Source organism: Leucopleurus acutus (genome assembly GCF_964270905.1).
Source record: "Leucopleurus acutus genome assembly, chromosome: 7".
NCBI lineage: Eukaryota > Metazoa > Chordata > Mammalia > Artiodactyla > Delphinidae > Leucopleurus > Leucopleurus acutus.
Window position 1 is genome coordinate 44,919,068 of NC_139150.1, and position 26,736 is coordinate 44,945,803.

General features: G+C 38.3%; 2 protein-coding genes across 2 annotated transcripts in view; both read left to right on the plus strand.

Annotated features, from left to right (window-relative positions):
* The window catches only part of LOC309964330 (uncharacterized protein C9orf40), a 62,511-nt gene that overhangs the window by 17,713 nt on the left and 18,062 nt on the right, over positions 1–26,736 (plus strand). The window lies entirely within an intron of this gene.
* Positions 1–26,736, plus strand: part of TRPM6 (transient receptor potential cation channel subfamily M member 6) — a gene marked incomplete at its 5' end in the record, with an annotated part of 195,376 nt that overhangs the window by 7,834 nt on the left and 160,806 nt on the right. Inside the window, one exon of the mRNA XM_082843245.1 lies at positions 15,147–15,235. The remainder of the gene's footprint in view (positions 1–15,146; positions 15,236–26,736) is intronic.

The following is a 26,736-nucleotide window of genomic DNA, read 5'->3' on the forward strand; positions in this document are numbered from 1 at the left end:
CAACTGCTATCCTTATGGGGATTCCCTTGTATATGACTCTTTGTTTTTCTCCTGCAGCCTTTAGAATTCTCTTTATCTTTAATTTTTGCCATTTTAATTAATGTATATCTTGGTGTGGGTTGTTTGGGTTAATATTTGAGATCCTCTGTGCTTCCTGGACCTGGATATCTGTTTCCTTCTTCAGGTTTGGGAAGTTTTCAGCCATAATTTCTTCAAATAAATTTTTGATCCCTTTTTCTCTCTCTTCTTCTTCTAGGACCCCTATAATGTGAATGTTGATATACTTAATGTTATCTCAGAGATATCTTTAATTGCTTTTATTTTTAAAATTTGTTTTTCTTTTTTCTGTTATGATTGGGTGATTTCCATTATTGTATCTTCCAGATCACCTATGTGTTCTTCTATACCACTTAGTCTGCTATTCATTCCTTCTAATGTGTTTCAGCTATTTAATTATTCATTTCTGATTGGGTCTTTTTTACATTTTCTAGTTCTTTGTTAAAATATTCACTTTTTGCATTGATTTTCCCCCCTAATTCAGTTAACATCTTTATTACCAATGTTTTGAATTCTTTATCTGGTAAATTATTTATTTCTGTTTCATTATTTATGAGAAAACAAGAGGTGTTTTCTCTTGTTCTTCCAATTGAGAGTAGTTCCTCTGACTTTTCATTTTGCTTAACTTTCTCTGCCTCTAAGAACTTGGGTGAAGTAGTTACCTATTATGGTCTTGAAGGAATGTTCTTATGTGGGAGCATCCCTGTGCAGACTATATTTGTCAAGTGACTTTGGTGGAAGAGCTGGGTTTGACATGGTTGCAAGTCATGTCTGTCCTCAGGGTTTCTTGGCAGCTATCACCTTGGTAGGTTGTGGGGCTAGAGATGGAGGGGATAGAGCTGGTGCCAGCTGTGAGGCAGGACTTCCTTTCTGCTCAGTGGCTGTCATCACCCTCTTGGGAGCAGGGTCTGATCCCAAGTTGCTGAAGCCTTGAGGGTTGGGCCCAAGCTGACTCTGTTCCTTTTAAGTGTGATTTTTACCCCTTCCTACACTGGAGCCCTTGCCTCAGAGGGGAGTGCAGGTGTGGCCCATGTGCAGACAGAGGTCTGATGTACTGCCTGTGCAGGCATCTGTGGCTCTGCTCAGATGCAGCCTTGGGTGCAAGTCCCCTTTGTCCCTCACAGCTGATCACTGCACCATTGTAGACCGACTCCACATGGCTGGCAGGGCCCATGGACTCTCAGCATGTATCAGGAGGTCAGCTGTGGTAGAGCAGCCACCGTCAGAGATCTGTCTTCTGAGGTACTGCTTGAGTAAACACCAACAGTGGCTGCCGCCACCCTACTCAGGCTCCACCCTGGGACCAGGTCACCTCTGTGTCCCATAGTTGAGTATTTTCCCCGGTTGTGGGCACCCCAGATCCAGTGCTGTGCCATGGCATGGAGTGAATGAGGCTGGAGTGTTCACTCAGCTTGGACTGGGGCACACAACAATGTGGTAATGGGAAACCTGGCAGCCACTAGAGCAGACCTCTCTGTGCTCTGCCTCATGAGCAAGCCAGTGCACACATGCTCCTCACAATCAGAGTCCAGTCTTCCCAGGGCCTTTCTGTTTGTCTCAGTGGTCCTCAAACTAGTCCAGGCAGCTGTCTCCTTCACATAGAACCCCAGAATTGGGGCCCCAAATCTGGCTCAAACCGCTCACTCGTCAGCGAGGGTGTCTGCCCATGTCATTTTCCTTTTTCTTTGAGTCCCCTCCCAGGGACACAGGTCTCAAACAAATCACATTGCTTCCCCTAGTACCTGATTATATGTGTATCTTTCTTACAGTCCTGGTTGTACAGGAGTTCTTCTGCCAATTTAAAGTTAGTTTTCAGTGATAACTGTTACACATATAGATATATGTTTGATGTGTTCCTGGGGAGAGGTGAGGTCCACGTTCTCCTACTCTGCCATCTTGATCCCTCCCTCCAAATTTTCAATGCTTTTAAAGCAGCTATTAAAACTATGTTCCATAAAGAAAATGAACTTAATGAAAATATAGAATTTCTCAGAAGAGAAATATAAATGGTAAGAAAAGAAAGAAATGTACATTTTAGAAGAGAAAAATAAGATAACTGAAATAGAAGATTCAGTAAATATGCTAAGGAGCAGAATAGAGATGACAGAGGAAAGAATCAGTGAACTTGAAGATAAATCAATAGAGATTCTCCAGTCTGAAAAACAAGGAGAAAAAAGATTAAAAGAAATTGCAGAGCCTCTGTGACCTGTATGTATCAAAACACATAATTTATTTGTGTCATCGTAGCCTCAGGTATTATGAACAACTTTATTCCTGTAAGTTTCACAAATTTGATGAAATGGACCAAGTTATTCAAAGGCATAATCTACCAGGCTCAGTCAAGAGAAAATAGGTAAACTGAATAGTCCTATATCTATTTAAAAAAATTAAACTCCTAGTTAATTCTTTAAAACTCCAGACTTAACATGGTTTCACTGGGGAATCTACCAGACAGTTAAGGAAGAAATAATATAATCTCTTTCAGAAAAATAAAAGAGGAGAGAATACTTTCCAATTCATTTTATGAGGCCAGCATTACCCTGCTACCAAATCCAAATCCAAATAATTACAAAAAAAAAATCAATAGATCAGTACCCCTCATGAAGCTAAACACAAAAATCCCCTAGAAAATATTCACAAATAAATCTAACAATATATTAAAATGATAATGTACAAAAAGATAAAAATAGATATCCCCCTCTAATCTACTAGAATAGATTGAATAGACATAAATGTTGTTCTTTTTTTCTTATAATAAGCTAATTCTGGTTTTTGTGTGCCTATTTTGGTTTGGTTTTGTTTTTTAGTCCAAGATAGAGTGATGCTGTAATCATTATTACTCCTGAATATTTTATTTGGGTATTTCTAAGGCTTAATGAGTCTTTTGAACACCTGGACTTTAAAAAATAGTATTGCTTTTCATATAAGTAGCTCAATATTTTTAATCAACTCTTTAAAATATACTGCCTTGACCTTTAGATGAAAGGTGGTAGTTAGAATTACAAAGGGCATTATTATATAATTTTATAATGCTTATTAAAATTTGAAAATATTTTTATTTTTCTAATATGATAAGTTTTCTAACTTGAGCTTGTAAAACTGCAGGTGCAAAAGTGTGGGTGTATTCAATAATGTCTAATAGAATTCTAACTCTAAGCTTGACAGGCATCATTTGATCACTGTGTTTCATTGTTAAACAAGCAGCTGTAAAGTCTTGCAGGCAAAGATGTTAACCCAGTACATGACTCTCTAACCGTACATAGCTAAATCTATCATCTATAAATGATAAATCTATATTTAAAAAACATATATTCTTTTTCTGACTATATAAGTAATATGTGCTCATTTTGGAAATTCATGAAGGCATGAAGATACAGAAAAAATTAAAATCCTGTTTCCAGAGACAATCATGATTTTAGCTTGATTTTTCTTATATATATATATTTGAATTCACCATTATTGCTTTATTTAATCAAAGAAATTCAGGGACATGGCTGAATATACATTTAATTTTTTTCAAATTCACGTTGATTTTAGAACACTCTTGAGTTGTTTTAACACACTCTTCTTTTTTTTAATTAATTTTTATTAGAGTATAGTTGCTTTACAATGTTCTGTTACTTTCTGCCGTACAGCGAAGTGAATCAGCTATACGTATACATATATCCCCTCTTTTTTGGATTTCCTTCTCATTTAGGTCACCACAGAGCATTGAGTAGAGTTCCCTGTGCTATACAGTAGCACATTAGTAATCTATTTTATATATAGTAGTGTATATATGTCAATCTCAATCTTCCAGTTCATCTCCCCACTTTCCCCCCTTGGCATACATACATTTGTTTTCTACATCTGTTAACACACTCTTCTTTTGTGACCTTTCTGTGTGCTTGAAATTCCCAAGTATTTTAAAATTTAATGGCTTTGACTTTATTAAAATGAAGTATACTCATAGGAATTTAAGCAATGCAGGTAAATGCAAAGAAGAATGTAAAATGCCACCACTATCACTTAGAAGTAATGTTTGTACTAGTAAAATGCCACCACTATCACTTAGAAGTAATGTTTGTACTAGTGTTACTTAGTAACACTAAGTAAGCGTCATATCTAGCACCTCTTGATAGATAGAGGAATTGATGGATGGAAATACATTGGTGGGTAGAGGAAAGATAGACAGAAGTAGGTTTATAAAATGGTACCATGAAAAGCATTACATGCAGTTTTACTTGAATTTAATAGAAGAAATTGAAGTAAAACAGAAGAAATTGCTAAACATCAGGTAAATGTTTCTTCACCGCTAAATATTTTAGCAAATAAAAAATTATCAAAAGTTAGAAAGGAAAGATCATGAAGAATTCTACATGACCTACATGTTTCAATTTTATTTATTTACTTATTTACTTATTTACTTATTTATTTTTGGCCTCACTATGCCACTTGCAGGATCCTAGTTCCCCAACCAGGGATAGAACTTGGGCCCCCTGCAGTGGAAGAGCAGAGTCCCAACCACTGGACCCCCAGGGAATTCCCTCAATTTTAGGTCACATTGATTGATTTTCTTTACTAAAAGACAAGGAAATTAATATTCTCATATTTTTTTCTATTTCTCTTCTTCTAACTTTTGTTACTTACATTATTTTTACTTTGTCAGCTTAAAAACATTTATTTTCCCTCTGTAATCATAATTCCATGTTTATTTACTTTTAGTTCTATACATAATTGCCATAGATGCTTGTTAACATATTTTTTACCATACCCCATTCATTCTAGAGGATTAAAAAAAGTTATTTCCTGGTTGGCTGATTTCACTGTTGTATAGTTTTTCTTTAAAGTTTATTTTTATATGTGTTGCTTTGCTTATTCAAGAGTGCCTGTGCCCTATTCTTATATTTGTATTACATCTTGGCTGGTATAAAATTTTTCATTTTTGATAGTCTTGAATTTATAATTAAGGAATTTTTTCAAGAAGAGTGCTCAATTTCTGTAGTCCTTCAGCTCTTGCATGGTGGACATTGTCTGCCCATTGCCTTTACATTTCAAGAAAGTTTGACTGGCTATAATATTCTTAAGTCTCACTTTTTCCCTCTCAGAACCTTTTAGGCATTATTCTAAATAAAACACAAATAAAAGTAAACTCCTTAAAAGTGATAAATATCATGCTGAGTAATAAAATGCTGAAGCATTTTTTTAGTAAAATCAAGACAATATAAAAGGTACACTACTATCCTCATTATTCAACATTGTTTTGGCAGTCCTACAAATACAGTAAGAAAATGAAATAAAAACAGTGAATTACTGAATCAATTTCTGGAAAAATTAAGAACAGCAAATAATGTCCATTATCACTATTTTATTTAAAAAATTTTCTGGAGATTCTAGCTAATGGTTCAGAAACTAAAATAATCAGCCAAACATGGAGAAGAAAAGAGAAAATGATCTCTATGTAGATTTTTAAAATATCATACCTAGAAAACTCAAATAGATATTTTATTAGGGATTGCTCTTAAAATTTATCCTTTGTTAATTAATTAACATAGTCATATGTCTTTTATGTGGTTAGGCAGCAGCCATCTTGTAACAATGAAGTCAGAAATCACATACTAAAGATTGCACAGCAGAAATATTGAAGGATTATGGTGGTCTAAGATCCTTGGACAGTTGCACCAGCCTTGGAGTTAGACTTCCCAACTTCTTCTTCTTTTCTTTCTTTCTTTTTTTTTTTTTCTTTTGGCCACACAGCACAGCTTGCGGGATCTTAGTTCCCAGACCAAGGATTGAACTCAGGCCACAGCAGTGAAAGTTCTGAGTCCTAACCACTGGACTGCCAGGGAATTCCCCCAATCTTCTTCTGATTCATCATTTTTTTTTTTTTTCTGTTTTTGGCTGCGTTGGGTCGTAGTTGCAGCCAGCGGGGGCTACTCTTCATAGAGGTGCGTGGGCTTCTCACTGTGGTGGCTTCTCTTGTTGCAGAGCACGGGCTCTGGGCACTCGGGCTTCAGTAGCTGCAGCACGCAGGCTCAGTAGTTGCAGCACGCGGGTCCTAGAGCACACGGGCTTCCGTAGTTGCAGTGCTAGGGCTCTAGGCAGTAGCTGTGGCGCATGGGCTTAGTTGCTCCATGGCATGTGGGAACCCCTGTCCCCTGCATTGGCAGGCGGATTCTTAACCACTGCACCACCAGGGAAGTCCTGATTCATCAGTTTTTGTGTGACATTTTTCTGTTGAAAGCTTGTAGGAGTTTTTATTCATTGCCACTGTTGTAGAATTTCACAGCAGTTTGACTCTCGTTTCATTCTTTGTGTTAGGTGCTCATTCAGTCTGGAAATTTAGGTTCTTGTATTCTAGGTAATTAAAAAAAAATCTATTCTTTGATAATATCCTTGACTCTGGATTTTCTCTTCTCTCTATCTTGGACTTCTCAAACTGGTCTATTAATTTTCTTAGCTTTTCCATCCTATTTTTTATATCATTGTCTTTTTGTCCTACTTCCTGGAAGATTTTTTTCAATTTTATCTTCCAACCATTCTGTAGAGTTTTTTTATTTCTCCTACCATACTTTTAATTTTTAAGAACTTTTGCTTGTTCTCAGACTATTCCCTTCAAAATAACAATCCTATTCTTGTTCATGGATGTAATATGATCCTAACTCGGTAAGTGTAGGAATGATTTCTTTTTTGAAAATTTTTTCTCCTTTTACTCCTATTAAATATTTTTTTAAATATCCAGTAGCTCTTAGCTATGTGTTCATATTTAAGATTTGGATAGTAAAAAGCTTATTACGTGCTCTGTGCATGTGTGAAGCCTGTCAACTGGCACCTTCATTAGGCAGTGGTCTGGCTATGCCTTATTTTGAGGAACTCCTAATATTAATACTTTTAGGTCTTTTCTTCCAGCTAGTCAGAGTTCCCAGGGAAGAATCTTCTAACCTCCTGTCTGGAAGGAAAATGCTGACTGAGTGTGCTCTGATTGGCAAGTAAAGAGAAGACTGATGGTCTAGACATTTATTACATGAAATTTTGATTAATTTCTCTTACCTTAATTTTGCTTTGTGTTTCCTAGTCTAAAGACTATTTTCTCTTTTTTAAAGGAAATGTTTGTATTGAAATGTAACATACAGAGAGTGCACACATAAATGTGGAACTCATTGAATTCTTACACAATAAATACAGCTGTGTAAGCACCACATAGATCAAGAAATAAAACATAATCAGCACCTCAGATGCCTACTTTATGCATCTTCGGTCATTCTTGTCCCACCATCAGAGGTAACTAATATTTTAAATTCTATCACTCCAGGGAGTACCCTGGTGGCCTAGTGGTTAGGATTCCAGGCTTTCACTGCCATGGCCTGGGTTCAGTCCCTGGTTGGGGAAGTGAGAATCCTGCAAGCCGCATGGCCCAGCCGAAAAAAAAAAAAAAAAAAATTCTACCACTCCAGATTAGTTTTTGCCCATTGTTAAACAAACATACACACAAATTTATGTTATTTCCTTATTTGTTGGCTTCTTTTACTCAACATTATATTACTTAGATTTATCCATACTATTACATGTAGCTGTTTATTTTCATGGCTTCAAAGAATTCCACTGTATGAATTTACCACAATTTATTTTTCCATTTTACTGTTGATGGACAATTGAGTTAGAATCAAAGAATTATGGTTCTATATTTCAAGCACTGTATTTCTTAAACTTTACTGAGGAATAATTGACAAGTATAATTGTATATATTTAAAGTGTACAACATCATGATTTGGTATACATATATATTGTAGAATCATTATCAAAGTAGTTAACATATAGTTAACTATAGCACCTCATATAGTTAACATAGGTAACTCTTTTGTGTGTGTGGTGAGAATACTTAAGATCTACCCTCAGCAAGTTTTAGATACATAATATCATACTCATAACTGTAGTCACCATGCTGTACATTAAATCCTCATACTTCTTAGAACTGAAAACGTGTGCCCATTTAATCTATATCACCCATTTTCCTCTCCTCCCCAGTACCTGGCAACCATTTTATTCTGTTTCTGTGAAATTGGTCAAGTACTGTGTTAAATGCTTTATGGGTGTTATCTTATTTATCCTCATAGTAATCCTAGAAGTGGATACTATCACTCATACATTCATTCCTCATTCAATTAACAAATATTTATTAATATACCTGTTATGTTCCAGGCAGTTTTCTAGGTGTTGGGGAATCAACTAAAAGAAACAGAAATCTATGAATGGTTAAATGAAGCAGACTAGAATCTATATCTTTCTGGAGCTTACATTACACAGGGAAAATATTTGGTATACTAGATATGGATAAATGTTACTTAGAAAAATAGAGCAAGGAAGGGGATGTGAGGAAATGGTGATGAAGGAGAGATGTTTGCAGTTGTAGATAGTGGGCTGAGGAAGATATCAGTGAGAGAATGACCTTTGAGTCCAAGCTTAAAGGAAGTGAAGGATCAAGCTGTCCAACTGCCTGGAGGAAAAGCATTCTAGGGAGAAGAAAAGATGAGAGCAAAAGCCTAGAGGAAGGAGCTTGTTGTGTTCTCAACACAAGAAAAGCAGTGTGGCTGGAATAGAGTGAGCAAGAAGGAGAGTGCAGGGAGATGCAGTCAGGTGGGCAAAGGGTGGGGGTGAGATCATGTAGGCCTTGCAGGCCATTGTGAGGACTTTCTTTTTGCCTGAGAAGGAAGACATTGGAATCTTGATCAGAGGAGTGACATGATCAGACTTACATATAACAAAATCGTTCTGCTTTATTGAGAACAGACTGAATGGGACAAGGGTGAGGGCAGGGTGGCCTTTTATTAGCTATTAGTCTTCCCATGTGATAGATGAGGAGAATGTAACTTGGACATGACCAAGGTCATAAACCTTCAGCCACATCACCTGGGACCTAGAAATGCAGTCTCAGGCCTCACTCCAGACCAGTTGAATCTCAATCTGCATTTTAGGAAGAGCCCCAGGTGATTCATGTGCACACTGAAGTTTGAGGTACCCTCATCTAAACTATGAAATACTGTTGTTGAAGCTTATTGATCAGGGGAAGGATACTACTGAAGTGATGCTCTGTGGAAATTTTATTTGGTAGCAAACAGATAGAGAAGAGAGAAGGATACCAACCAGGAGGAAATTACAATAACCCCAATTACCCAGAAGTTTGGGGCTGAATGGCTGAAGTAGGATAATGAAAGTAGGAGTAAAAAATAATTTAAAAAAGAAAGAATGGAGGCAAGAGTTTTTTTGTTTTTGTCTTTGGCTGAGCAGCTTGTGAAATCTTGGATTTTAGTTCCCTGACCAGGGATTGAACCTGGGCCACAGCAGTGAAAGCGCCAAGTCCTAACCACTGGACTGCCAGGGAATTCCGGAGTTTTGTTTTGTTTTCCTGTTATTTATATCCCTTTATTTGTCTTTATATCTCTTTTCTTTTTCCACCCTTATAATCAAGCTTCTATCATCACCATTCTCCTAAAAATACACTCCTGTATGACACCAATGGATGGTTTTGCAAATCTAGTGATCCTCTATCATTCTTCATGTTCCTTGGCATCTTTGTGCCAAGATATGCTATTAATTATTTCATCTTGAAATTCCCATGTCCTTAATTCTTCATAACCATTCTCTTCCTAGGCTACAATGTATGTTGTCCTTCAGTACTCATTCTTTCCCCACATACCCCCATACACTTATTCATACCTATACTTGTCTTTGTTTATGTTCTCCGATCTTAAGCATTGCCCTTCTCGTTTAAGACTAATACTTCCCTCCAAATCCTTGATCCCCTCCTTCTCATCTCCTCCTTTGACTTTTTTTTTTTTTGTCTCCAGCATCTTCAGTTTTTCCCTCTCCCTCCCAAGAGTTTTTTGTTTTGTTTTGTTGGCTGCGCCATGCACAGCATGGGGGATCTTAGCTCCCTGACCAAGGATTGAACCCATGCTCCCTGCAGTGGGAGCATGGAGCCCTAACCACTGGACCGCCAGGGAATTCCCCCAAGAGGTTTTTTTTTAATATTCATTTTATTTATATCATTTATTTTTATTTGTTTATTTTGGCTGCTCTGGGTCTTAGTTGTGGCACATGGGATCTTCCTTGCGGCATGCAGGATCTTTTAGTTGCAGCATATGGACTTCTCTTAGTTGTGGCCTGTGGGCTTCTTAGTTGTGGCATGCATGTGGGATCTTAGTTCCCCGACCAGGGATCGAACCTGGGTCCCCTGCATCGGGAGCGTGGAGTCTTACCCCCTGGACCACCAGGGAAGTCCCTCCCCCAAGAGTTTTTTTAATGAAGGAAAAAAACCCCATAAAACTTAGGCAATGATTAGATATACTAGTGAGTGGGAAAGGACCCTGAGACAGAGAGAGAGTTAGATAAAACATGACACTGAAGTTTCAGACCTTGGTAAGAGAGACAATAATGAACCATTTCTAGAAGTAGAGAAGTAAGAATGGGAATTGTGAGAATGAGTGCAAGGCCAGTTTAGTATTGTTGAACTGAACTTGGCGGCGGCTGCAAATGTTCAGCAGGTAGTCAGGAAATCTCAAGCTGGAGAAGACTTGCGGCTGAAGTACTAGATTTCAGAGTCATTTGCCTGGAGGTGCCCACTGAAGCAAAAGGAGTAATTGAGATATTGACGGAGAAGACAGAAAGAAGACTCTGGCCACATACCTAGGACCACTGCCTCTTTAAAACTATAGAAGGGGTAGGAGGCAGAAGAAGGGCAGTCAGAGACAGGGGAAGAGAGTGTACCATCTCTCAAACCAAGGACGGGGAAAGGGGTTTCTATTTGGCCAGGTGCCATGGTGGTTAGGAGAAATCAAAGAAGATGGATCTTAGCAGAAGTCAAATCAAATTATTGATGTATTTCAAAGAATTATTTTCGAGGCCTCAAAGCCAGAGGCTTATAGAGAGTCGTCAGGAAACATGATCCTTACCCTCAGAGATGTCCCAACCACCAGAAAGGTAGACAAGATAACCCCACTAAGTAATTATCTGAGAGCATGCACTTGTTGACAACTGCATACTTATATATATATGATTCATATTAGTTTTAGGGTGGGTAACCCATCAACATTTTATATAGATAATACATATGGTTCTAGGATTTGCAAAGCTCTAAGTGAAAGTCAAATTTGAGACAAGATATATTCCTTTTTGGTCTTTTTGCAAAGGCTCATTAGAATTTTCTTTGTCACAGTTTTTTCTGACCTGTATGCAATTTTGCTATGGATCTTATTTTTTTAATTGCGGGTCACTTAGTGTAAGGGACCTTTATTTTTTTTTCGCTCATCTTTGCTGCTTATCAAGTGTTAATCCAGCTATGACTCCATTGTCATAGAGTACTAATGGCTCTATGAAACAATCAGCCTTGTGCAAATGACCATCAAGTGGCCAAGAACTATGGCCTCCTTGGGCCAAATGTCACTTAGTGATGCCAAGTCAAAATAATGCTTCAAGCTGCCTTTGTAGTTGGAAATGTCGCTCATGTGTTTCATTATATCAGAATCATAGTCAATAGATTTTATTTAATATTTGACAGTGTTCTGGTCAATGGCTTCTAAAGATTAAATATACCCAAATACATCTTAAAAAAAAACCCTGAAAATGTCACTGAAAATATGAAAGAAGCATGAATATTAAAGTGTTCACAATTCTACCTTTTTCTGTGAAGCCAGAAAAGTGTTTATTATTATCTACTCCATCCCCTTGCAGTGGTGAGGACTCTAGGCTGGCTCACTTATGCTTGAGGGGCTGTGTGTGTGTGTGTGTGTGTGTGTGTGTGTGCACGTGCACGTGTGTGTGCATGCTAATATGACACTGTGCAGAATGAATTGGACATAGACTCTGGAGGATAAGACACCAGGTAGGCAGCAAGTATAGTGGTTCAGAAATGAAGATGTAAAGGTTTATACCAAATGAGAATAAAATGAGAAGATTATAGATAAAACATTGTAATGAAAATTAGAGAGTTCTGGCATACTGCTTTCTAAATTACACTACTTTGAGCCTGAGAAGGATTGGTCTGTAAAATAGGAATAATTATAGTGCCTACCATATAAAATTGCTGTGAAGAATAAATAAGAAAATGAATGTAAAGCAAGCACCCAGTGTTTAATGGGTACTCAATAAATGATGGTGGTTGGGTTCCTCACACACACTCTCTCCTCCAAAGCATTTGTTGGGGAGGAATGTACTTCTCTCCTTTGGAAGGAATTTTGAGGGGATAGAAGTTGATAAACCTGATGGCATCTTTCTAGAAAGGGTGGGAAAATATAGGAGAAGGAGTGGTCTCTACCATCCTCCAGAGACTGAGTTACCACAGTGATCTATGAGTCGCCCAGTAGCTATGAGGGTGGATGGAGCAGTGTATGTTCTTCCAGTCTGAGATATTTCCTGCTTGAGTTCAGTTTCCAGCTCTAGGCTTCATTCCCTGTCCCAGTGTCCTGCCTTCCCTGTTTCTTTTGAACCCAGATGGGATTCCTTCTCTCTGCTCAAATGTCAGATATGAAGAATTACATTACTTAGGGACTTCTCTGCAACCCAGCACCAACTCCCCAGTCTGGGTGAGGATGAAATCATCTCAGGTAGGACTCAAGTAGCATCTTAGGATGATGCCTAATGCTGGCATTAGCGTTATTGCAACTATATCAAATTAAAGCATGAAGAGAGATATTTGCTTTGACCACGTAAAAGTAATGCTGGTTTCAGGCGCTTGCATTTTCTTATCATTTAGGTCTAGTTACTTTGTAATATCATGAGTATGGCTATCATTAACTGACTCTGAGAGTCAAAGGAACATGAACTGTGATCATCTGTTCGTGTGTGTTTATTATGCTTTAATTATAGTAACCTCGTAATATAATAAAAATAGGTAGTGATATTGTATGTCACTGAAAATAGCTAATATTGGGCTTTGCCATATTATGGAGGTAATATAATCCTTCCCTGAAAGTTTCTTTTTTATATATATAAATTTGTTTTATTTATTATTTTTTAATTTTTGGCTGCGCTGGGTCTTTTTTGCTGTGCACGGACTTTCTCTAGTTGGGGTGAGCGAGGGCTACTCTTCGTTGCGGTGCGCTGGCACCGCACTGCAGTGGCTTCTCTTGTTGCGGAGCATGGGCTCTAGGCATGCAGGCTTCAGTAGTTGCAGCACATGGGCTCAGTAGTTGCAGCACATGGGCTCAGTAGTTGCGGTGCACGGGCTCTAGGGCACACGGGCTTCAGTAGTTGTGGCGCATGGGTTCAGTAGTTGTGGCTAGCGGGCTCTAGAGCACAGGCTCAGTAGTTGTGGCGCACGGGCTTAGCTGCTCTGTGGCATGTGGGATCTTCCTGGACCAGGGATCAAACCCATGTCCCCTGCATTGGCAGGCGGATTCTTAACCACTGTGCCACCAGGGAAGTCCCTAATCCTTTTTATATATTGTTGGATTTGATTTGCTAATATTTAGATGAATTTTTTTGCATCTGTGTTTACCAGAGATATTGGCCTGTAATTTTCTTTTTTTTGTAGTGTCTTTGTCTGGTTTTGGTATCAGGGTAATGGTAGCCTCATAGAATGAATCTGAGCATATTCCGTCCTCTTCAATTTTTTTGGTATAGTTTGAAAAAGATAGATATTAGCTCTTATTTATGTGTTTGGTAGAATTTCCCTGTGGTGCTATATGGTCCTGGACTTTTGTTTGCTGGGAGGTTTTTGATTACTAACTCAGTTTCACTACTAGTGATTGTTCTGTTCAGATTGCCTGTTTCTTCCTGATTCAGTCTTGGAAGATTGTATGTTTCTAGAAATTTATCCATTTCTTCTAGGTTGTCTAGCTTGTTGGTATATAACTGATGGTAGTATTCTCTTATGATTTTTTTTTTAATCTCTGTGATGTTAGTTATAATTTCACATCTTTCTTATTTTGGTCCTCTCTGTTTTGAGACTACATATTTTTAATGTTTCTCTGAGGTGTTGTTTCCTGCCCTTTTCTATGTGTGTTATTGACTCATTCAGTTAAGGATCTGATGAATCCTAACCACGTTTTCCCCCGAAAAATGCACACAATTGTAAATTTTACACATAGTTCAGGGTGTTCCCAGAACCTCTGGTTCCCTTAAAGTCTAGGTTAAGAACTTCAGTTCTGGAAGATTTGTTTTTGTTGTTGTTTGTTTGTTTTTGCTTTTTGTTTTTTCGTATGCTTGTGGACACTATTCTTTTGTACAACTGAATAATAATGACAAATGATTATTCAGTGCTCATTATGATCCAGGCACTGTTACAATGATAAACAACTAAGATGGCTTAAAGCTTGGGGGGGGGGGGTGGGTGGGGAGGAGGCATTTTCCTTCAACTTCCTAGCTGTTTCTTGTGGCCCAGCAAAATAAAGTGAAGGTGTGGTAGTTAGGACTGTAAAGTGCGCAGCATGCAGGCATGCAAAAAATATTTGAAACTCAGAGTGCCTGTTATTTTTCAGAGACAAAAACAATATAAAGGTGCAAAGGGAAAAACTAGTTGAATTTGTTTGGAATTGTTTTATAGCATTGAAACAGTTCAAACTTGCTTTCTTTGGTGGTGATGCAACTGAGTTCCTAAAAGGAACTTGACAATTCATGGAAAATACCTCAGGAAGGGTGATATGAACTCTTGAGTCATCAATCTACTCCTGAATCAGCAACCTAAGGCTATGAGAAGAATGAAGTTTATAGTGTAATAAACACAACTGACAACTAGTTCTTAAACTCTTTACTCAGCACTGTATTTGAAACCCAGTTTCAACTTTCCTTGGCCATTTGACCTGAAATGCACCATTTACTCCCTGTTGTTGGAGTGAAAGCCCTCCTTAGAGAAGCCATGCATTTGCAATATCATCTCAGGCTCCTATTCACAAATACTGCACAGAAGTTTATCTAAATAAATCTCTGCCATTTCTTTCTCATATTTAGATGAGATTTTTCTTTTCTTCTACAAATATTTATGAAGGACTCATCAGGTAGTAGATGCTATTCACGACAATCATTTTAAAGAACAGAAGATCCTTTGATGGCTATCTAATGCCTCCAAATTATGTACACCTATTAACTCCTCATTTTTTCATGCCCCTGTTTTCCAGATGAGTTGAAAACTGGCAGTTCAAAAGGACACTGAAGCTTTAGACACAAGCATGGCTGGGAAGAGAAACAAGGCTGAGAGAACACAGAGGTATTGCTAATGTTACTTATAAAACTTTGGAATTTAAAGAAGAAGGATCTAAGTGATGATCTTTCCTTTAAGGGGGTGGTAAAGAAATGAAAAATAAAAATAAAATGTTTGATAATAATAGTTTTAATCAAATAACCACTAACGAAGTTGGCAGAGGTTTTAAATACATTTTTCTTTAAAATAACTAAATGGCAGCTCAGGAGGACAGTGTATTCACAGCACACATTCCCAGGATTGATAAGTTCCCTCAGCCAGTTTCCTGCAGCTGGAGAGCTCAAGCAGATGACGACAACATGAGTGTTAATCATTTCCCGACCAGGCAATCTTAGTCACAAGTTCACTAGAAGTGAAATCAGCCCCTTGGGTTTAAAAGCAGCTAAAAAACTTTTTTCTCAGTTCACTTTGCAGTTTCTCCCTTTGAGGTTAAGCACATGGAAATTCGTTTGGCAATTCTTTTTATATCACAATTTCCATTAGTTGCTCCCACAAATTGGGGTTTATCTGATTGTGTGGTAGATGGGAACCTCAGGATAAAATTCAATGGCTGAAGGCTGAGTGAAGTTTACCCTGGCTGTGGTTATGAAGAGGGTAAGTGACTGGACCTCTTTGGGTTTATTTTCTCTTATGCTAGATCTTATACACCATAAAATGCAAAAGGCATAATCTTGCATTTATAGTTAACCATTTAGATGTGTTTGGAGGTTGTTTTTAAGTGATCACAGGCCAAAACCAAGAATTTAAAACATACATGCCAAACAAAATTGTTTCATTTTCCTCCTAAAAAAATCATTTCTATTAATTATACAGTTTATTTAGTTAATTGAACTGTTATTGAAATGTCTTTCTGCATTAATGGAATGTTGGACTGTTCAGTAAATAGACTGGAAACAATTTTTTGTGAACAAAAAGACATAAATAATTCTGATTATTGGAAATAGCCAAGGTGGAACTGGATGGAACATCTGGTGGCAGATTTCAAAGGTCAAATAATTCTAATAGAAATATATTAGCTGTCTGTTTTTGTTTAGCAAGATGATTTTTTTCTTGTTTCTTGAAATCTATTTGAAGTAGTCGTAACAATTTTATAAATTAAACCTATAATGATATTTCAATTATTGTCTTTCTGGAAAAGGAAAATGATATTTGGGTATAATAGAAGTGCTTTCATTAGAAGACTCTGTTCTTGCCCATTTCAATTGTGGTGACCTTTTATTTCAAGAAAAATACAGAATTTCTCTTTTTTGAGGCCTAGAATAGTCCTGGGCACATAGAAGACTTTGTGGAATTAGCTATTGATTATTTATTTTTAAGTCTGCACTTACATTAATGGATTTTAGAAGATATCTTCTAGTCACTTGTGTAAAACTTTATTCAGTACTCAATATGTCAATGATGAATTAAAAAGGAAATAGAAAATGGTCTTTATCTGAAAGGAATTTAATTCACCTCTTTCCCAGTATGAACCAAACCTTTCCATTTTGGAGAACTGTAATTAATACTTTTCTTCTGAGTGTTTGAAAAATTATGGAAAATGCCACCTGTTTTTTACAACAACATTGCTCATCATTGTGAAAACCTGGAAAGAACTAAATGTTAATGAACAGAACAGCGGTTAAAGACAATGGCATACTACATAACTTGTAAAAAAGAATGAGGTGAATCTATATTTATTAACATGAAGGCAGTCCAAATAATATTTCTACGTTATTTTTTTTAAAAAGCAAGTTTCAAAAAAAATAGTGAGTTAGTAGGTATAGTGTACAGTATTCTCATTTTTTGGTAAAAACAAATAAACCAGTAAATCTACATTTACAATGTCTGTATGTGTATTTACCGAATCATTTAGAGTCGCCGTTTTTGGGGATTGAATGAGAAAGTCTATTTTCTACGTTGAAGATATTAGAATGTAACTGGTAGGGACTTTTTAAATTTAATTCTAAAACCTCAGTGTATATAATAGTGTCTGGCACGTAACAGGCACATGACAGTGTCGAATAAATGAATGAAGAGATTTACGTAATATTTAAATTTTTAAAAAATTAGCACAGTTGATTTTCAAGCAGATAAAATCCACAAAATGACTTATTGTTTTAATTAAAAAAATATTTAGAACAACTTTCAAAGCCTCTACTCTCTCTTCCCTTCATGTTACCTCTTCTTCTTTTATACTTTTTGTAACAATTTCCTTCCCTTTTCTAGCTAATTTGGGTTCAAAGGGAAATGAAAATGTCATGGTTCCTGTACTTATTTAAGATTTTCTGCCGAGGCATCTTACTTTGCATTTGACATCCATCTTCCGGAATCCGTGCATCTAACATCCCAGATTGCTGCTTAGCTTTTTATGTGCATGCCATCTTTCCAGTTTGATGGCAAACCCTGGAGAATACAGACCCTGTCTTATGATCCTTTCTGTCCTCAATACCTAGCACAGGGCCTCACACACAGTAGGATGGCATTGTTGTTGAGTATTCTTTCCACAAAATTTTGTGCAGTTCTTAATGATGGCATTCTACTATAATCCCTCCTCCTAGGCTGAGCATCGTATACAATAGGCACTCAGTACATTTATTGAACGAATGGTTGGTGATTGACTCTGGCACGTAATCTCTGTGTGTATGGCTGGTAAATTGGGTTCTGAGGGAGATGAGAGGAGGCTGTATCAGTTTGGGATTCTTTTGGTTGCCAGTGATAGACTACCTGACTAAAATTGGCAGAAGCGGAAGCGGAAGCAAAGGCGATTTATTGGCTCATATAGCAGTTTGATGGTGCACCTGGCTTGAGAAATAGCTAGACACTGTGGCACAAAGTGCTATCTCTCTCTTTGTCTGTCTTGTCTCTCTTTCTCTTCTTCTGTTCTCAGACAGGCTTTCTCTTTGAGGTTATAAAATAGCTGCCAGAATCTCCAAGACCCATATTCTTTCAGATTCCAATCCAGCAGAAAAAAGGCGAGTGTCTTTCAGCAATCCTAGAAAACTAAACCGTGACAGTTGCTCAGAGTGGACCAACAGTAACTGAAACCGGGATGTTAGTGTACTGGTTTCATGAGCTTCTAGGGGCCAGGAATAAAGCCTCAAGCAGGCCAAGCGAAGTGAGAGTGGGGAGAGGAGGATCCCCAGATAAAAATCAAGGTTGTTGCCACAAGAAAGGGGAATGGATGCCTGATAATTAAACAACAAATGTCAAATGCAAGGTAAGAGAATTACTTGATTCTCTTTTTTCCTCTTTCCTTAACATAAATATATCCAAATATGAGTAAGTAATCGCTGGGAGAACTCAATCAATTCTAACTCTATAAGGGTGTGCGTACAGGTACTAACTGTTAAAGAGAAGGCAGTTGGAAAGATGGAAGAAGAGAGCTTCTGAATTGATTGAACCCAGAGTCCTATTTGGAGCAGTGACTCTCAAATTTGCTCTATACTGAAATTATCTGTGGGTAATTCTGATGCTCAGGCCGCTCTTTATAACACTTGTATCAGAATACCTAGTGTTGGGACTCAACCATCGGTACTTTTAGGCTCCCAGGTGTATTGTGTTATATGCAATTTGGAGACCCAGTGGTCAAGAGAGATATCAGGGAGGATTTAGAATAGTTTTAAAGGCACCTGAAACTGTAGAGCCTCCGTAAATATCTGATGACTTGATTTAAAAGAGGAAAAGAACATAACTGGGCAAAGATGTGGGGGGGGCATATTTGTGAACTGTCTACTCTATGTAAGCATTGTGTTCAGTTCTCAATATACATTTCGCACTTGATCTTCATAATCAGGATTAAAAAATAAAAACAAACTCCATTTACCATGAGGAAATAAAGGTTCAATAATGCTAAAGTAACTTGGCAAAAGGTCAATCAATAAATAAAGCAGGTCTTTTGAGCTCCAAATTATATACTTTTTCACAGTACCACACTTACAGGTGTCAGACATGAGTTTAAGGGGGAACTCAGCTGTTGGGTGTAGCAAGTAAATTTACCTGACTAAAGAACAGAGTATGGACTAAGCATGAAGGCGGTCCTGAAAAATTGACAGAAGTGGCATCCTCTACAGCAGCAGTCCCCAGCCTTTTTGACACCAGGGACCGGATTCATGGAAGACAATTCTTCCACAGGTGGGGGATGGTTCAGGCGGCAATGCGAGCGACGGGGAGCAACGGGGAGCGACGGGGAGCGACGGGGAGCGGCAGATGAAGCTTCACTTGCTTGCTCGCCAGCTGCTCACCTCCTGCTGTGCGGCCCCGCTCCTAACAGGCCGTGGTCCCGTACCAGTGCACAGCTCCGGGGTTGGGGACCCCTGATCTACAGCACAGGGTGGCAAACAAGGGCCTGTGTGCCCAATCCAGACCACCACCTGTTTTTATAAATAATATTTTATTGGAACCAGCCACATTCATTTGTTTACATATTGCCTATGGCTGCTTTTGCACAACCATAGCAGAGCTGAGTAGTTGTGACAGACACTATATGGCTTATAAAGCCTAAAATGTTTACTAGCTAGCACTTTACAGAAAAAGTTTGCCGACCTTTGACCTAGAGTTTATGTTTTTATGTGATAAGCAGTTCTGAGAAGGGATGAGATTGCCATTATCAATCCAAGACTGATGATAATGCTTGTGGCCGTATGAGTAGGATTCTCCAAGCATCTTCACATTCATTCATTCAGTAAACATTTATTGAGCATCTACAAAGTGCGAGACACTCTGAGCTCAGTTGAAATGCAGTGCAATACATTCTACGGTTAAAAATAGGATTCCAAAATATGATAGCTTCTCTCTCTGCTTCTAGGCTACATGAGGGCAGGGTTTGGTTCTGTTTTTGCTCATTACTGTGGGTTCAGCCTAGAAGGCAGTAGGGGGTCACTAAATATTTGATGAATAAAATAATGATCAATTAACGTGGTAGAGGCAAGCATAGGATGCTGGGGAAACACACCTAACCCAAACTCTGATGGAATGAGGTCAAGTTATGAAGTTGAAGAAGTGGAAGAAGTGAAGGAAAAAAGGCAGCAAGTCGGGGAGGGAGAGGAGCAATGAAGGGGTTGTAGTAGTTCACTGGACTGATCTTGGACAAGGTCTGTCTTTGTGGGACTGGACAGAAAGAGAGCTGTGATCCTGAGCAGTATTTGGTGAAAGATTTCATGTGATAATATAACACAGAAAAATCTATTCAGTTCCCAAATCAAAAAACCTCCAGAAGCTTCCTGCTACCTACAGTATAAAATCAAGATTACTAGGTTAGACCTTCAAGTCCTCTGTAATTTGTTCTCTACTGGCTTAATCTTTTTTTTTTCTTTTTTATAAATTTATTTATTTATTTATTTATTTTTGGCTATGTTAGGTCTTCGGTGTTGTGTGCAGGCTTTCTCTAGTTGCGGTGAGCTGGGGCTACTCTTTGTTGTGGTGTGTGGGCTTCTCATTGTCGTGGCTTCTCGTTGCAGAGCACAGGCTCTAGGCGTGCAGGCTTCAGTAGTTGTGGCACGTGGGCTCAGTAGTTGTGGCTTGCAGCCTCAGTACTTGTGGCGCACGGGCTTAGTTGCTCCACGGCATGTGGGATCTTCCCGGGCCAGGGCTCGAACCCGTGTCCCTTGCATTGGCAGGCAGATTCTTAACCACTGAGCCATCAGGGAAGCCCCTGGTTTAATCTTATTGCCCTTAATTCCTTACCTCAGTTCCTACCCTCTAGTTTTATGCTTTCTGATTATGCTTTATTCAGTCTTAATTTTGTGACTTGTAAAAAGACACATCCCTGCTTGGAATGCTCTTCTCTCTCTCTCTCTCTCTCTCTCTCTCTCTCTCTCTCTCTCTCTCTCTCCTACTCATTATATAAGACCCAGTGCACAGGACTTCCTTGGTGGTGCAGTGGTTAAGAACCTGCCTGCCAATGCAGGGGAAATGGGTTCAAGCCCTGGTCTGGGAAGGTCCCACATGCCGCGGAAAAACTAAGCCCATGTACCACACTATTGAGCCTGTGCTCCACAGCCTGCGAGCCACAACAGAGCCCGTGTGCCATAACTACTGAAGCCTGGGTGCCTAGAGCCTGTGCTCCGCAACAAGAGAAGCCACCGCAAGGAGAAGCCTGCACACTGCAATGGAGAACTAGAGAAAGTCTGCACTCAGCAACGAAGACCCAACGCAGCCAAAAAAAAAAAAAGATCCAATGCACCTAGACTCTTTCTCTTTTTTGCTGCACCTCGCACGGCATGCAGGATCTTAGTTCCCTGACCAGGGATCGAATCCATGCCCCTTGCAGTGGAAACTTGGAGTCTTAACCACTGGAGTGCCAGGGAAGTCCTGCACCTTGATGCTTTTGACAGATTTTTCCCATCTACCCCAATCCTCACTGATCTCTTCTCTGGATCCCATCACATGTTAACATTCACCTCTCGTTTTTAGACACTAAATCAGTACTGCCTTGGGCTGTTTTGAGCTGTTTCATGGGTTAATGCTTTACACCCACCATTAGAATAAACGTTCCGGAAAAAGGGATCATAAGACATTTCCCGAATATCCTCTTAGTGCCCAACAATACTTTATGTACACTTAATATTTGAGTAGACACTTAAATACTCATTGAGTAAATAAATGAATGAGTCAGATGAATAAAAAGTTATGAGGTTAGAAATACTTCTAAAAAAGGAAGTCAAAGAATGGAAAATAATTAGAGGAAATGCTAATAGGACAAGGAAAATAAATAGTACTTTGTGGTTTGAGGTATTCTCAAGAAGTACAGGTTTTGAGAGAGACAGTATTTAAGTTTACTTTAAAACATTATGGAAATTCAGATGTGGAGAAATGAGTTGATATACTTCTCAGTTTAAGGAAATTTATCATCATTGATAAGATCTTGCTCTTTTTTAAAAAAAAATCTATTTATTTATTGTGTTCCTCTTTATCTCCTTTCCTATTGTCATTACTGTCACAGCAGCCATTCTAATTTGGTTAATGTATGTTCTCTTTTTGTATCAGTTTTTGTAAAATGTGTATTTTTTTTGTTTTTTAGCATGTGTTTAAACATTTATATATGCTGTAATGCGTTAGGGATCTCAATTTGGGTTCTTACCTTTTTCACTAAGCGTTCAGGTTTTAAAGATCTATGCATATTGCTATAGATCTGTTGTTTCTAATTGCTACGTAAGACGTCATGATGTGAATTCACCACGTTTCACCTATTTACATCTCCAGTGATGGAAACCAATAGCACAATCTCATATTGTTTCTTCATACATCTAGCCTGAGAGTTTACTTGGAATGTATCTCCTGGAATGGCATTGCTGGATCACAGGATATGCATCTATTTAATTTGACGAAGAAGTACCAGATTTCACTGCAAAATGGTGGCATTAGTTTATGCACACATTCCCTCTCCCCCACCCGCCCCCCCATAAAGTCTCTTTCACTTAAAAAAAAAAAGTCTGCCTGTAAGAACCTTTCCAGGGGACTTCCCAGGTGGCGCAGTAGTTAAGAATCCACCTGCCAGGGCTTCCCTGGTGGCGCAGTGGTTGAGAGTCTGCCTGCCGATGCAGGGGACACGGGTTCGTGCCCTGGTTCGGGAGGATCCCGCATGCCGCGGAGCGGCTGGGCCCGTGGGCCGTGGCCGCTGAGCCTGCGCGTCTGGAGCCTGTGCTCCGCAACGGGAGAGACCACAACAGTGAGAGGCCCGCGTACCGCAAAAAACCCCAAAAAAAACAAAAAGCAAAAAAAAAAAAAAAAACTTAAAAAAAAAAAAGAATCCACCTGCCAGTGCAAGGGACACGGGTTCGAGCCCTGGTCAGGGAACTAAGATCCCACATGCTGGGGAGCAACTAAGCCCATGAGCCACAACTACTGAGCCCGCATGCCACAAGTACTGAAGCCCACGTGCCTAAAGCCCGTGGTCTGCAACCAGAGAAGCCACTGCAATGAGAAGCCCGCACACTGCAACAAAGAGTAGCCCCTGCTTGCTGCAGCTAGAGAAAGCCTGTGCACAGCAACAAAGACCCAACACAGCCAAAAATAAATAAATAAAATAAAAAAACAAAACAAAACCTTTCCAGGCTCTGTGTCAGGGTTTCTATAAACTACAACCCTATCAGCACTTAGTATTACCCAGTTTTCTAATTTTTGCTAGACTAACAGGGTTAAAATTGATATTTCATTGTTGTTCTAATAGGTGTTCGATTGTTTACTAATGAGTTTCAAAATCTTCATGTTTATTTCACTTTCTTCTATAAATTGCCTGATTGTAAATATATTTTCTGCTTTTTACTAAGGGAATTCTTGTCTTTTGCTTGTTAATTTATTTTTTTAAACTTTTTCAGAATTTTTAAAATATAGTATTTTTTTATTAAATTTATTTTTATTTTATTTTTGGCTGCGTCGGGTCTTAGTTGTGGCACGAGGGCTCTTCGTTGCGGGGCGCAGGCTTCTCTCTAGTTGTGGTACCGGCTCCAGAGAGCGTGGGCTCTGTAGTTTGTGGCATGCGGGCTCTCTAGTTGAGGCACACAAGCTCAGTAGTGTGGCACGTGGGCTTAGTTGCCCCATGGCATGTGGGATCTTAGTTGCCCGACCAGGGATTGAACCCGCGTCGCCTTCATTGGAAGGCGGATTCTTTACCACTGGACCACCAGGGAAGTCCCTGCTTGTTAATTTATAATTAAATGTTTATTAAATCATTTTTAAACCAAGAAACTTAGCTGAAGTTGTAACATTGAATTACTTTGTGCCAAATGCCTCTTACTTTATTATTATTAAACATTATTTCTGATTTTGAGAGGATAGCAGTGTCTGTATATTTTTTGACCCTCCTAAACCCCCACATATAAAGTATATGGCAAAACAAAAAACCCATGAACAAAATTTACAACAGAACTAAATAGACTTCAGTTTCTAGTCCGGCATGGAAGGAGATTAGAATTTTTCTCTCCCAATGCCACAACAAGAAAAAAGCTGAACAAACTGAAACCCAACAACTCTTCTTTGAAGAAATGTTGATAGAAACTTCTAAAACTGAAATGCAAAGAGAAAAAGAGAATGAAAAGACAGAACAGATATTCAATTCTGTGGGACAATTAGAAAATGTGTAACATACGTGCAACGGGAATACCAGAAGGAGAAGAAAGGGAGGAGCACAGAAATATTTGAAGAAAAAATGACTAGGAATTTCCCAAAATTAATGATAAACACCAAACCACAGATCCAGAACCTCAGAGAACACCAAGAAGAATAAATACAAAACTAAATGACAACTCTAGGAACCCCCAAGTACAACCAGGTAGAGAGAAATCATCAACAACCAGATTGTGTATGTTATTATCATCTATGTGGGAGATAGCAGACAGAAGCAATGGAGTGGCAGATGGACTGAGAACAGGAGAAACTCAAAGGAACCAACAGGTAATCCCTGAAAAGTTCAGTGGGCACTTTGAGAACATCAGCTGACGCTACTCAGTGTCACTACTCGGACACTACTACCAGTGAGTGAGGGCAGGTGGCCTTGTGATAAAGCATAAAGGACTAGTGAGTCCACCCCTATCAACTCTTGAAATGGACCGACCCTCTAGGTTTTCTTCCCAGAAGAGCTCAAACAGGGGAAAACCTGCTGGGAGTGAAAACAAAATTGAGCAAGAGGGGAAAACAGAGGAAGAGGAAAGAGAAGGTCCAGATTCAAGTGGGAGATGGAGTAGAGCCAGGAAACCTCAGAAAGTGAGACACCATATTTCTGCACACTACATGAAAACCTATAAAAGAGGGAGCTCTGTGAAGACAAAAACAAAAACAAAAAAACCCCCAACTATCCTGAACTTCCTCTCCTTCTAAAATCTCAGGAGACTTAATTTTACATAAAATGAGTAACAGAAAAGTATTCAAGTATTCAAGTCTCACACAAAATTACTATATGCAAAAGAGAATAAGGATCAGAGTAATATCCTTATAGAAAATGAAAGCATTTAATCAGAAAAACATGATTAAAATAATGTAATCATGTAAACATGATTAAAAATAATGTAATGATTTAAAACTATAACTATCTCAAAACAAATTAATAGACAATAGGGAAATGATAAAAGACACGAATGAGCAATATGAAACAGAAATAGAAAAATTCAGAAATCAGGTGACAGAACTCAAGAAAGAATTAGAATAAAAGAAAAAAAAATTTAATGACTAAACTAGAAGAGGCAAAAGAGTAAATAAACACAGCAAATAATACCTTAATAAAAATGGAATAATAATGGGAAATTTTAAAAAAAATAGAAAAAGGAGAAGAAAAAGGGGGAAAAGTATTTGAGAAAAACCTATAAGTATTGAAGATAGGCAAAGATGTTTCAACATGTGGGTCATAGGAGTCCCTGAAGAAGAAAACCTAAGAGAACAGAGCAAATAGTAAAAGGTATAATTTTTATAAGATTTCCCGAAATAAAAATATTTGAAATAAGTATTGAAAGAGTACATTGAGTATCTGAGAACACTGACTTAGAATAACTATGACCAAGTCATATTCTGGTAAAATTGCTGAAGTTTAAAGAACAAGGGCTTGCCTGGTGGCACAGTGGTTAAGAATCCGCCTGCCAATCCAGGGGACATGGGTTCAAGCCCTGGTCCAAGAAGATCCCACATGCTATGGAGCAACTAAGCCCATGCACCACAACTACTGACCCCGCACTCTAGAGCCCACATGCCACAACTACTGAAGCCCGTGTGCCTAGAGCCCGTGCTCTGCAACAAGAGAAGCCACCACAATGAGAAGCCCATGCACCACAAGGAAGAGTAGCCCCCGATCGCCACGACTAGAGAAAGCCCGCGAGGAGCAATGAAGACCCAATGCAGCCAGAGATAAATAAATAAATAAATATTTTTTAAAAATTAATAAAGAAAAAATTTTTTCATCTAGGAAAAAATATAGCATGTGATGTATAAGAGAAAGAAAATCATATTATCATCAGACGTTTTGACCACAGTAATCTATTCTGAAGGAACTTAAGTAACACATTTTAGATATTCAGTGAAAGAAAATGTGAACTGAGGCTTTTATATCCAACAAATTTGACCATCAAGTATGAAGGGCATAAACTGTTAGCAACATGCAAGGATTTAGAGAATATTGTTTTCCTGAGCTTTCCCTGAGTAATCTACTAAAGAACAACTTACCAACCAAAATGATATGAAAGACCCTATCATATCATTGTACTGGTGGTAGGCATCAAATATACTGTATGGTTAGTTCTAGAACTAACATGTGAATATTAAAAAAGTTTAATCATTAAAAATGATTACCTGATCATAGAATGTAGACATGGTACAAGTATTTAAAAAGGAGAAAAGTATGGTAGCATATGCAAAAGTTTTTCAAATGGTTTTCAGAAATCATAATGATTGGTTATAGTATTGGAGTTGTTTTCTGAGACTGTTGTGTGTTTATGTGGAAGAAAGCAAATGACTAATTAATGGATATTTAATGTTGTTGTCTCTGTCTTTGAGGACTAAGATTCTTCATGTAGTTGAAAAGAATCAGATTTAATATAAAAGAACTT